Source organism: Macrobrachium rosenbergii, chromosome 2 (genome assembly GCF_040412425.1).
Source record: "Macrobrachium rosenbergii isolate ZJJX-2024 chromosome 2, ASM4041242v1, whole genome shotgun sequence".
In the NCBI taxonomy this organism is placed as follows: domain Eukaryota; kingdom Metazoa; phylum Arthropoda; class Malacostraca; order Decapoda; family Palaemonidae; genus Macrobrachium; species Macrobrachium rosenbergii.
The window spans coordinates 59,538,988-59,551,770 of NC_089742.1; the positions used below are offsets into that span (position 1 = coordinate 59,538,988).

Here is a 12,783-nt window from a genome sequence, read left to right on the forward strand (position 1 = left end):
ATATATATATATATATAATATATATATATATATATATATATATATATATATATATGCATATATATACATATATATAAGTATATATACGTATATATGTACATATATCTACATCTATAGATATATAATTATATTATATATATATATATATATATATATATATATATATATACATATACAGTTATATATATATACATGTATATGCATGCACAATTATATATATAAATATATATATATATATATATATATATATATATATATATGTGTGTGTGTGTGTGTGTGTGTGTGTGTGTGTGCGTGTATAAAACCATACATTTCTTTTCCTTGATAAGGGGTGGCCCAAAGTCTTACCCTCCTAGCCCTAAGCAGGTCGGTTTGGGATGAGGCTGCTGACCCTATGCCCTTCGCACTCACTCTAGCCCATCAAAATAGGCTCACAGTTAGGTGTATTATTCACTGTATAGGTCACAAAAATACAATGGATATCTCGGGTAACTGACCTAATCGTTAAGGCCTCTTTATCATGGGAATGACCAAGGACGAGAGAAAGAGACGGTCTACTCACTTCCCCCAAAATCCCTCATGTAGGCGGAGCTTTCTCTCCCTCCTTATTGCGTCAGCAGGTCAACTGCCGTAATGAGCAGGTACCTCTAAGATACGTCATCGCCTACGTAGTTACTCCAGGTGGGAGGCGACTCCACCCAATTGAGCAGACTTGTCTCTCTTGGCCTTGGGAATTACGATGGGTCTCTAAATGATAAGGCCACACAAACGTACAACCATTTATATATATATATATATATATATATATATATATATATATATATATATGTATATATGTATTATATATTATATATATTTATATATATATATATATATATATATATATATATATATATATATATATATATATATATATATATATATGTGTGTGTATGTATATATATTTAGTTGCATTCTAAGCGAGTCGAGTGGATGGGTAGGCTCCATTTAAAACCCACTGAGCTTCTGTTGACGTCAGCAATGAATTATCAGGTACCTGATAATTAACTGACTGCGGGGGATCACGACCAAGGTAGATTAGGTATGGATTTGGAAATCTCACCCCAAAAGACTCTCTCTGAGAACTGGGAGGCTAAAAACTCTTGGAACCACTTCCCAGGCAGCACCCCACCCCCCCAAAAAAAAAAAAATTAAAACCTGGCCCCACCTCCTGGCCCAGGGGAAAAGGAGTCTTGTGGAAAATGATAGTATGAGCCTCGTGGTTTGATCTGTAGTATCCAAGGAATTGTACCCGTGCTAGATTCCTGAGTGGGTTCGGGTGGAATGGCAGGTTCTGCTGAAAGCACACAGTTAATGTTAACTCAAATAATAAATCTGGTGGCCCAACCGGAGTGATATTCGGCTGCGGTGGGTTGCAACCGAAGGGTAGGGGAGTTGGACGGGTCAGGGGCTAACGATTTCATTCTGAAGTTCTTTCGCTTGTTATATTTTAATAATTCGTTTGCTATTCTCACTTTAAGTTTCATTATTATGTTTTCAGTTAATTAATTAATTAATTAATAATAATAATAATAATAATAATAATAATAATAATAAAAATAATAATACGCATACATACTGTATATATATATATATAATATATATATATATATATATATATATATATATATATATATATATATATATATATATATTATATATATATATATATAAATAATATATATATATATATATATATATATATATATAATGTGTGTGTGTGTGTATATATAAATATATATGTATATATATAATATATATATGAATATATATATATATATATATATATATATATATATATATATATATATATATATATATATATAAATATAAATTGTATCTCGGAGAAAATTATTGTCGAGGGTACGTACGTCAAAGGTAAATGCATATTACAAAATTTATCTTTAGTGTCGTTATTGTTGTTGCTATTGTTGTTTTTGTTATTATTATAACAATATTTATCATAGCAACATTACCGACTCTAAAGGACCAGGGACCTACATGCTATGAAGTACTTTCTGTCGCTCTAACTCTTCCCGTATTGCATCATCTAACTTGCCTTTCCGGGATAGGGTGACGTTAGCAGTTGACTGCTATAGCAAAACATACAAGTGTCACCATGGCAGCCGACAGTACAAGTGTCACCATGATAATCGACAGAAACCAATACTTAATGTGTATACCAATTAAAAAGTATATATGCACATTAAATTTGTATTTCGTATTTCGTAATTTTTCTTCTTATTGGTTCTCGTAAGAAATGTTATGGATAGATTTCAGTGCAATTTTGTGGAAGGGTGGACGATGGGCCAAGAACGTGAAGACTAGATTTTGAAAAGAGTCTGGGAATCGTTGGTGCCAAAATTTAAAAAGTTTAAAAAGAAAAGTTAAATCAGAATCTCGATGGATATTTTTGCATGGGCTCTAATTTTTTTTCTTTTTTAGATAATTTAGATTTAAAATGTATTTCTGTTGCTTTTGGTGAAGGTATGAGGTTTTAAAGCTACGTCTACTTGTTGATATGTTTTTATTGCAAACAATTTATAAATATAAAAAAATTATAAAATTTGCGACGTTAATGTTGCAAGCAATGGTGAGCTCTGTAATCTCAGTGACGTACAGTACTATGATTGCTTTAGATTACACAAATTCCTACTGAATGCTGCTTAATCTTTTCAACTTTCTAATGACACCAGATTCTTTGGAAGCTTGAATTTTAATTCAGCGGTCCCTGTGGGCTTGTTCCACATGAATAGGATTCGTCTTCTAAATAATAATAATAACTGAAAAAATGTTGCTATGCCAGTGAGCCACAACGTTTCCAAACCCTGCCTGCAACAGACTACATTTCCCCCTGCAATCCAAAGTGACAACACATTCTCTCCTCACCCTTTCTCTTTCCGTTTTGTTTATCTGTTTTCGTCACATCTCTGCAGACCTCCGCAGCCGCAAACTGATCGAGTGGCAGCTCCAGCAGCTAATCAGTCATCATTAACAAACTTGTTAAAAGCCTGCAAGCAGCGAGGCGATTACCTTCCTGCGGTTGCTACTAACCCGTTCTGCACGTCACTGCCTCGGTTTCAGAAACAAATTCCTTCAGTGATCCTAACAAGTCATTATCTATATTTCTGAAAGGGCGAATTTTCCATTGCTTTATAGAATACCTATCCAGTTATTTTCTATACGATGGCTTAAAGGTGTGAGATTTTTATTTATATAAAATACTTTTTTTTTATCAAGTTCACTCACACATTCACTAACTATATGTACACGGTTAAACTTACCCCAAGCAGCCACATGAATCGAGAGTGGTTTCAGTAAATTCTTTGTCTGTTCTTTACATTCACAGCAAGATACCTTTAGTGAAAATTTACGTCCTTAGACAAAAAAATAAAAAAATAAATAAATAAAAAAAAAAGGTAAATGTGTAATTTCTTAGTTAACATACATCTAAGTTCTATTATTGAAGATGAATTCAGGAAACAACGCTTTCCCTTAAGCATAAATGAATTCCGTAAGATACCGTAAATACCATATAACGTTAATAAAATTCATGAACCAGCAGAGCCTATCCCGGAACACGGCGTGACTCTCTCGGCTTCAAATTCCATTTGACGAACGCCGCCTTCTCTGAAGTCTCCTCTGCTCTTTATGTGAACAAAACCATTGTCTATAAATGAGAAAGCCATAGAAATACATTTGTGATGAATTCTCGTAGGCTGCGGCCTATATTTTTTCACCTGCGCTTCCTACCATACCTTCGCATTTTCTGGGCGGGTAAGCAGAAGGTAAAGGTTATTACGGGATTAGGCTTTGAGCCCCACCGTGGTGATCACTTTTCCCACTAACCTGCCCTCTGGTTGGCTGGAAGGAACCTGCCAAGTAAGCAACCGTCCAATCAGGCCGCGCCAGGAGAACGGGTTTTCGCCCCATAGCAGAATTGACGGACGGGATTCCAGCTCCTCGCGACCGAGGTGCAAAGTAGTCCATTGCATGTATGAAAGCCGTTATTGAGACTGTATCCCGCCGTCGCAGCGACCGTTGATTAATTGGCGAACATCACTCTGTCTCTTGATCGAGTTCAACTCCACCGACGCCTGACCTCTTGCGGCGGCGCGAGAAAACTTCGGCCTAGGTAATTGGATCAGGACCCCGAAGCCTCACTTTTAAGCATTAAGGTGAATCTCTAGAGACGACTCGAACGCTAAATATAACATCAGAGGCTTCGGCGTCTTTAACAACCTCAGCAAAAGGAAAGGGAGAAAATTCACCGTGAAATCACAAGAGCAGATGCCTGCTATTAACAACTGCACCTATTCGACGTAATTAGATATTTCACCACTGCAGGTATTAGATAATTGCCATCTCAGGTGAAAGCTGATGTGGTGTAAAATGAAAAGATATCAGATACTCTTGCAAGTGCAAGCCGATGTCGCCAACGGTTTTACGTAACAGGGTTAATTTTCCTAAGCAAAATTAGGGTGCATATTCTGTCTACTTTTAAATTCATGGACCTCATATTTAATCAGCCTTCCGTTTATTTTAAGAGGACATTCGAATAAATCCTTAATTAATAACCGATTTTCATAAAATATGGCAAGATCTGCCCAGGCAGGTATCGGCTTTCGGTTTGAATAGACTCCCAGAGCAGCAGATGCGTTGTCTGACAGCAATAATTTAAATTTTGACCGCTTTGACTGGCTGAAAAAAAAAACTTTTTTATTTTATTTTCAACTGAAATCAAGTCTCTTTTGAATATTTGCACTGCAGGTTATCTATACTTCAGTATCATTAATTCCTTTACGAAGGGGGTACTTAAAAAAAAAAATTTTCTCTGAGAAAAAAGTGCAATTTGTATTCCTTACTATACTACAAAGAAGGTTATATACTTTCCAGCATCTTACTGTGAGACCGAATATATGACTATTATTCAATTTCCGAGTCTGTTTCTTAATACAAGGCTTAGCCTACAGTTCACTCTGGGATACCCTCCCCTTGGTATTCCTTTCATGAATGAACACACAGATGATTCGTATAATTCTCATGTGTGAAAATGTCTATTTATGAATATTACTGGAATTGTTTTAATTGAAATTAGTTTCTATAAAAACCCTCGTTCAACGTTATACTGTAAGAAGATATATGGCAGGGAACTTAATACAAAATATACACTTAATATACACTTACATTATATATATCTATCTATATGTCTGTTTATCTATCTATCTATAGATAGAAAGATAGATAATAAATATACATATAATGTGTGTAAAGGGTTTGGAAATCATGTGAACAAAATACTGTATACTGATATCGCCAATTTCTTTTATTTAGGATCAATGCCGCTCTATGCCATATATCTTCTTACAGTATAACGTTGAGTTTATAGTTTTTAAAGAAACTAATATTCATTAAATAACAAAAATATTATTAATTAAAATAACAATCATATTCGTAAATAGAATTAAATAGAAAGGAATATATATATATATATATATATATATATATATATATATATATATATATATATATATATATATATATACTGTGCTTAAGGTTCTTTGTAGCGTCCCATCTGCCCCTAGCTGCAACCCCTTTCATTTCTTTTACTGTACCTCCATTCTATTCTTTTTCTTCCATCTTACTTTTCACCCTCTCCTAACAATAATTGTTTCATAGTGCAACTGCGAGGTTTTCCTCCTGTTACACCTTTCAAACCTTTCGACTATCAATTTCCCTTTCAGCGCTGAATGACCTCATAGATCCCAGCGCTTGGCCTTGGGCCAAAATTCTATATTCCATTCCTATATAAAGAAAGCATTGCAAAATGAGAGGAATCCTACAGTATGAAAGTTAGGTGATATGCAAATAAATCTAGCATTTCTACTTATATTTGCTCTGTAGCACTTTAGTTCACTTGGCTAGCTTATCATTTTCAAAAGGCCATACCAGTAAGGTACTCTAAAAGGTGCATAAATCTCCAAAATTTCTTCAATGTTTATGAAAAACAGTCAGCTATAGCTGTACACTACGTTCAAATTCCTCTAGTCGGTGGTGTCAGTACCTTTTTTGATCACATTTACATAATTGCTCCCAGAAGTCAATCCTAATCGAAGTTTCATGGAAAGTTCAATTTTGTTTTTGTACAAATAAAACCTCAAGATAATTGGGAAAGCCATTTGTCTTACATATGCATTAGGTACGAGTAGACCATTAAACAGATATGTCTTGACAGACCGTTAAACAGATATATATTTAAGTTCTAAGGACCTTTTAAGACTACTAATACAAATATCTCTACGTTTCTATTTTTCTACAGACTAACATTTTTTCAGCTGTTAATGAGGACAGAAATGTTTTCAACTTTTAAAACAGGCAAATTTATTCAATTCCTCATTTACTTTATCAGGAAGTATGTGCAACGTTCCCAAAGGGCGCTAGTTAGAGTTTTCATTTATCATACTGACGAAGCATAGAATTAATATACGAATACATTTTGATCAGATGACAGGCCAGGTCATTAAAATGTGTACCTAGATATATATACATTCCCCCCACCCTCTCTCTCTCTCTCTCTCTCTCTCTGCTAAACACCATACAGGAAAGAATCTGAAAATGTGGATGAAGTGAACATGAATTATCTCTGTAATCATTATTTGGCTATCCTTTGTTGATGTCGATACTCTCACTGATATTATTCTCGTGTTCCCAGTCGGATGTCCTTGGCTGTTACTGGTTGCCGGACTAACTTTTATCAGCTCATATTTATCTGAAGAAGATAACATATCTTGGAGGATGTCTCTTCTATTGATGACTTGGTCGTAACCTTTGTAAAGAATCCAATAAAGCCTTTGCCCTCAAAAGGCATTTGAATAACTGTCAGCAACTCTGGGCTTCAATGTAAGCAGTTTTACTTCAGATTTTAGGCTGTGTGTTTCTGTATTGTTGAAGGGTGGTCCCTTGGTTTTTGCAGTACACTAGACGTCTTCAAAAAGGCCTAGTAAGTGTGACCAACTCAGCTGGATTTGAGGTGTTCATAGTTCTGTACTGAACGTGCGAATCTATATACAAGATTGGTCATATGCTCATCTTCTCTGTTGCGGCTAATGCTATTACTCATGAGAAATGACTTCAGGATGACGTGATGCTGAGGTGTATTGTTCGTATGGGTCACAAACAACAACCATTTTGCAAATACTCTTCTTGAAAGCCCCTGATGCTTCCTTGAAGACAGTCTGTGGTAAATTTTAACCTTTTTTGCGGGTCCTCATTATTATCAGTTTTCTGGATAAAAAATGTCTCCATTTTATATGAGAAAGGCCTCTTAACGTACAATCATGATACCCATTATTTCCTTAAAAGTTACCGCATCTAGTGCAGGTCTTCAATGCCAAATATCAAATTCCGCAGTTAGCAAATGTCCTGTTCACCTGCTCAAGTCACGTGCTCATTTAATATTCACGATGTCCAAGACGAATCTCAACATGAATCAATAACTTACAAGAATAGTAAGTTCGTTTACTCCCATTGTAAAGGGAAATTTCAAAATAAAAATATTACCCTTGTATTACACATGTTACTGAAAAGTCTGCATCTTAAACACATCAAAATTGTATCATTAACTCTACTGGTTAATGCAGTTTCTTACTACAATAATGAAGGTATCAAGATTAACACTACGTATAAAATCAATGAAAAAAATAATTTCAGTCAGATCATAAAGTACGGTAATACACCAAAATTAATATGGCGATAATGTTATTTTACGGAAGCTGTATTTGAATAGACAGAAAATCCCTAATAATAACAATCTTAATAATGGACCGATGACGACGAAAATAATGATTAAGTAAACATGGTGATTACAAAGCAGCTAACGTGATTTATGCACGTACTTAGGTAAGAACAGCTATAACTTTATATATTTGTTTGAGATGCTACTAATACTACTACGACTATAAATAATAATAATAATAATAATAATAATAATAATAATAATAATAATAATAATAATAATAATAATAATAATAATGATAATAATAATAATAATAATATATTTGCTGTCAGACTATTTACGCACTGTTTGATTACTTGAGCATAAGCCTAAAAATTTAGTGGGTGCCTCTTTCCAAGCAAACAGAGCCACACATAACAGGCCTACTCTTACTAAACGTACAAACAGAAAGCAAGACAGAATAAAATGAAAAAGGAAGACAGAATAAAAAGAAAATGAAGTGAACAAAAAAAGTCAAACACTGAAGGAAAGCGAAAGAATGATTGTGTTTCTTTGCATTATAAGTAAGTAAACTGAGTAACCGTTTACTCGATTTTTAATAAAATTAACCAATGGAGACCACAGAAATCTAACAACAAAAGACCATTAAAAAATGATGCATCAAAATGGATGCATTGCCAAATAAATAACTGGTTCTGAAATCTTGTGTATGATTTAGAATATTTTCATTATGACAAAGAAGAAGAAATAAAGCAATAGAAAAAATATATCAATTATTCTAATTTTTTTTTCTCTTTATTATGGTATATCACGATACTCTCTCATTTTTTAGTACAGTGATCATAAATCATTGATTGACAGAGATAATTTTCTAAATTATAATTCCATTGTGCTAACAACTAGTTTTTCACAGTGTTATTTAATATCTCATTTACAGTTTCATGTCCGGATAAAGTATCAGAATTCATATGTATCAAATTCATATGAATTCTGATTCTTTATCTGGACATGAAACGTTGTAAATGAGATATTAAATAACACCGGAAAAAAAATGGGTTAGCAAAATGGAATTGTCATTCAGAAAATTACCTCCTTCACTCAGTGATTTATGATCTCTATATCTAAAAATGAAAGAGTATCGTGATATGCCATAAATAAATAACAGTTTCTCAAGATTCTGGTTCTTAGCGTTGTTTATAACAATTCACTGTACGGGAATTATGGCAGCTGCCTATATGGAGGATACAATAATGCAATTAGTAGATTATACTAAATTTTATAATAATAAAAAAGGAGTATTAAGATTATAATGACATTTAGAATTTTTATTCTAATATTGGAAAAGAATACAATAGAATATAGAATTTAGGCCAAAGGCCAAGCGCTGGGACCTATGAGGTCACTCAGCGCTGAAACGGATACCGACTGTTAAAAATGTTTGAAAGGCGTAACAGGAGGAAAACCCGAAGTTGCAGTATGAATCAAGTGTTAGGAGAGGGTGGAAAGTAAGAAAGTAAGAGAATATGAACGGAGGTACAATAAAAGAAATGAAGGGAGTTGCAGCTAGGGGCCGAAGGGACGTTGCGAAGAGCCTTAAGCTCTAATAATGGACGCATTCATCAAAATCAAAATAATTCGATCAAGGTCGGGTTGAACATAGCGACCCTAAAGTGTCTACGGCCTTTGATCAAGGGAAACTCTAGTGCTTCTCAATTACTCTCGTAATCCAATAAAGTTCACACGATGTCTGAATTTAGTAACTGAATTGACGAAGCAACAACCGAGGAATTACGCGCAGAAATCTTATTAATGCAGTTAGAAGAGTGGAATAATTGGAATTATTATTATTTTTTATTATTATTATTTCAGTACTGTAGATGAAACCCATTCACATGGAACAAGCACACGAAAGTGGCCATTGACTTGATATTCAAGCTTCCCAAGAATATTGGTTTCAACCGCCCACTGCAGACCCCACACTGCAGTAGTAACTGATCATGCTATGGAGCCAGTGATTTTTCATCTCCCTGGGGGAGACGCGAACCCGCGACATCTGAGTGGCATGCCACGACACTAACCACCATACCAGCGGACCAGCTATACCTGAATTTAGACAACTATTCAAAAAATTCAGAAAATCTGTAAAGGAAATATCTTTCATTCCTTCATTTATTTCGAAAAGGCATGATAAATTGCATTGATAAAACAAACATAACACGATTTATCACCAGCCTTGATAATAACTTCACTATGAACGCATCTAATCCTATTACGTTTTGTAAACTGATTAGTGCTGCAATGTGTTAGACATGACGAGAAACTAATTAAAGAAATTATCAAATATTACTGATAAGAAAATATTAGGTGTATGAATAATAAACAGAAGATGACCAAATTGTTTATGTTTCATTATAATTATGATACGATACTTTCATTATATATACATACATCCACATATATATATATATGTATATGTATATAACATATATATGCATATATATGTATGTACATAAGTATATATATGTATATATATACATACATATAAATGTATGTATATATATATACATATATATATATATATATATATATATATATATATATATATATGCTTATATGTTACTTACTAGAGTGTAACAATGTATTAAGCTTATATTTTCCTGTGGTTAGCTGAATACACACATACGCACACACACACACACACACACATTATATATATATATATATATATATATATATATATATATATATATATATATATATATATATATATATATACATACATACATACATACATACATACATACATACAAACGCCATACACGTTCTTAGCTTTGAGTATGAGGCCTCAGGTGGGAGATAGTATTCCAAATTCCCGTAAAACTTTTGAAAACTGGTTGCAAGCCTCATGTCCTTCTTGGTAACGGTTACAATCCAACAAACTCGTCTAACTGCCAGGTGTATAGCAAACTGACTAGGTCATCATAGATGCTAAGGTATTTAACGGAACTTGCTAAAGCATTCCGACTCGCCTTGGAAATCGCAGTGACCTTTCGTTGGTGGGACGAGCGTCTTAACCACTGGATTACGAGGGCCACATGAGTTTATGTGTGTGTGTATACATATATATATATATATATATATACATAAATATATGTATATATATATATATATAAATATTCACAAATATTAAACCATAAATATTTTTTAATATCCAATCATTATACCTCTGAAGTAACTTATACCCAAGGGGAATATAACTGGTAAGAGCTTCGCCACCGGAAGGATTCGAACCATTGTCTGGTTTAGATGCAACGATAGACAGTGACTTTTACCACTGACCACTAAGCCCTCAAGTGATGGCTCAGTGGTTAAAGGCACGGGCGCTATCGTTGTCTCTAAAACAGGCATTAATTAGAAACCTTCCGGGGACGAAGCACCTACCAGTTGGGTGTTACTTACTCCCGAGGTATAAAGAGGCTGATATTAAACGTTATTGATGGCTTAGCATTTTTAATAAAAAAAGTCATGCGCGTATAAGTGATAAAATTTATATACATATGCATAATATACATATATATAGATATATTTATACATATAGATATATGTATCTAAATCTACATCTATATATAATACATATATATATCTATATCTATATCTATATCTATATCTATATATATATATATATATATATATATATATATATATATATATATATATATATATATATATATATATATATATATATATATGCAGTGTTTGTTAAATCTTTGCCACCCTTTTACCCTCATCCTGACTAAGCCCCTGAAAAATCGCAAGCAGTGCTTATTTGGGGGTTCTAGCTAAGAAGGCAAGACTTTTCCTGTGAATTTTAGCCTCAAGTTAACTCATGTAAACTATGACCATCAAAAACTCTTGACAAGAAAATAAGGAATAAATAGAATGGAATGGAATATACAACTTAGACCAAGGGCCAAGAGCTGGGACCTATGAGGGTATTCAGTGCAGAGAGGGAAATTGAAAGCAAAAAGGTTATGAAGTTGTAACAAGATGAAAACCTCGCAGTTGCACTATGAAACAATTTGCTAGGAGAGGGTGGAATATGAGGTGGAAGAAAGTGAATAAGGACGGAGGCACAGTGAAAGGAATGGAAGGGGCTGCAGCTAGGGGCCAAAGGGACGTCGCAGACAACCTTTAGTAATGCCTACAGTGCACCACGTGAGGTGCACTGGTGACACTACCCCTATACGGGAGAAAAGAAACTAGGCTCTTAAAAGCAAGCAACCTATTTGATTCGTCGATCCTGACACTTTTCCAAGATGACCCAAAACTGATCTTATCAAAATTCAATCACAATCGACCTTCATGGAGCTCGACCTACGTTTCGATTTTTATTTGCGGTCGATTTCCGTTTGAAAGATTTTTGCCACTGATGAATTTTTGTCAGTTTTGATCTTCGTAACGATTATTCTCTTTGTAGTCCTCTTCCCCGGATATTCTCTCAGTGACTCGATAACGCTGTTCACTTTTGGATGCAGTTTTCCGTCTTTTACCAAGTGTTTGGGGCCTCATTTATTGATCTGAAAGGTTTTCAGAATTTTTCGAAAAATACACAAGTCTTTCTTTTCTTCATTTCTATTTTTTCTTATGCTATTTGGCATCTTAAAAAATTATAAATAATAAGGACGAAAACGCATAATGCAAGAGGTGCAAGAGGCCTACTTGGTCATGGAAGAAGTTAACACAGAATTTTAAAGCATCTTTGATTCTCTGCGTAGGGGGCCAGTGCCATCAGTTCACCTCAAAGGGTGTTTACAGTGTTCCTTCGGTCCCTAGCTGCATCCACATTTTGGCCTTTTACTGTGCATCCATTCACGGTGCCTATCTTTCTTCAGTCTAACAATCCAGCTCCTCAAACTTCTTAGTGCAACTGTGTGTGGGGGGGGAGGGGGGAGAGGTTCGCAGTGCCACTTTTCTGAATCTTGTTTTTCTTGATGTCCATCCACTCCAAA

General features: G+C 34.3%; 1 long non-coding RNA gene across 1 annotated transcript in view; it reads left to right on the plus strand.

Annotated features, from left to right (window-relative positions):
• Positions 1-12,783, plus strand: part of LOC136849885 (uncharacterized) — a 212,695-nt gene that overhangs the window by 176,095 nt on the left and 23,817 nt on the right. The window lies entirely within an intron of this gene.